Here is a 1,955-nt window from a genome sequence, read left to right on the forward strand (position 1 = left end):
AAATTTAGAAGTTAGTCAAAGTGTTATTAAATTTTAAACTTCGAAACAATTTTGAAGTATTGAAATATCTATAACCTACATTATATTGTGTTTAGGTATATTGAACTTTTTTTTTAAATTATGTTTAATATTTCGGAACAGTTTTGAAATATTAGAATTACTCTTTATAATATGTTTGGGTACCTTGAATTCTTTTATTTGTTTAAAGCTACTCATTTATCATTATTACAAATTGACACTGGTGATCAGTACAAGAAGTCCAGATTTCTTTTTCGATTTCCAGATCATTTCCTTTCATTGATTTCATTTTTCTGATTTAATTGTTTGATTTGATGAAATAAAATGTCAAATATATTACTTTATCTGTAACCCGACTGGCAGGTAAATCACTAATTTAACTGTAACTCATTCAGCAAATCAATAACTCGATCGAAAAAAAACTTTGGCTAAAAAAATAAATTCTTATTATAATTGACATCCATTTGCATAACTTATAACATAGAATATTATGAATTTAAACAAATTTCAAATGATTTCTGACTACATTTAATGCCAGATAATTTTGTTATTCATTTCAGTTTATTTCAAGTTATGTCAATTACACATTAAAGCATACAAAAACTATTATTACTACAACTACTAATACTAGAACTGCTTTTAAAACTATTAATTCTACTGCTACAACAACAACCACTATTACTACTACTACGACGACGACTACTACTACTACTACTACAACTACTACTACTACTACTACCAATAATAATAATAATAATACTTGAAAAAAACACACTACTTTCTGCACAACCATTAACCCATACTATTACTTTACTTTTACTACTACTAGTATTACTACTACTACTACTAAGACTACTACTACCACTAAGACTACTACTACTAAAACTACTACTACTACTACTGCTACTTCTACTACCACTATTACTACTACTACTTCTACTACCACTACTACTAAATGTTTGTGTAGGAGTGTATGTTCAATCTAGCTTGGCGATATTGTTGATTTCACACAATGTTGATTTACGTTGACGGTAGATAAATTCACAAGCATTCTTCTTCTACATCATTCTTGAAAATTTAATGTGATTTGTTAACCTCATATAACTGATGATTATACGTCAATATGAATAGGCTATCCATGCAAAATAACAGTTTGTCAGAAAATTTAATTTGTTTGTTTTAAACCTTGGTATTTTAGTTGAGTTTATATTTATTTAAAACATGATATTTTTTACATTACGTAAATAAGCGACTTTCAGTACAACACTAATCAGAGTTGTAAAAAAAACCTAGTACCAGGGCAACGTTGCCAAAATATGAAAAGTCGAACTGTAACTTTAACTGAAATTAGCACAAAATAACTGTAAATTTAACTTGACCTAAGCAGCCAGCTTAAATGGTTTGTTAAAAATATATTATATATCATATCAGATAGTAATTTAATTAATGGCTTAATAAATATGTATTAAGCAGTGTCATATATTAGCTTAAATTTTTGAAAAATGGCAAAAAAATGATGACAATAGGTGTCATTAAATCATGCTAAGTTTGATAGAAATGGGTAAAATCGAATTAATAGAAATACCATGATTGTTGAATATAAGTAATTTGATATTATAGAGCAATGAAAATTCATCCTTATATTAACCACGGTTAATATAAAATCGTATAGCTTTGTTCCATTATGGCTACCTGCAGCTATAGCTGCACCTACTCCAGTATCTGCCCTAGTTCACTCATCATCATTTAATAGGACGATTTATTATCTTACATTCTATTTTAGATGCTCTAATTTATAGTTTTTAGTAGAAACCAGCTATATTCTTATGCGTTTGGTATGTAGCCTCTGAAGATAGCTTTTTAAAAAGTAATGAAACACTTAATATATTCATAGTTAAAAATTAAAATATATTAATCGTATTAAATTAACTGCCATT

This window comes from Helobdella robusta, assembly GCF_000326865.2.
Source record: "Helobdella robusta unplaced genomic scaffold HELROscaffold_307, whole genome shotgun sequence".
Taxonomy (NCBI): Eukaryota; Metazoa; Annelida; class Clitellata; order Rhynchobdellida; family Glossiphoniidae; genus Helobdella; species Helobdella robusta.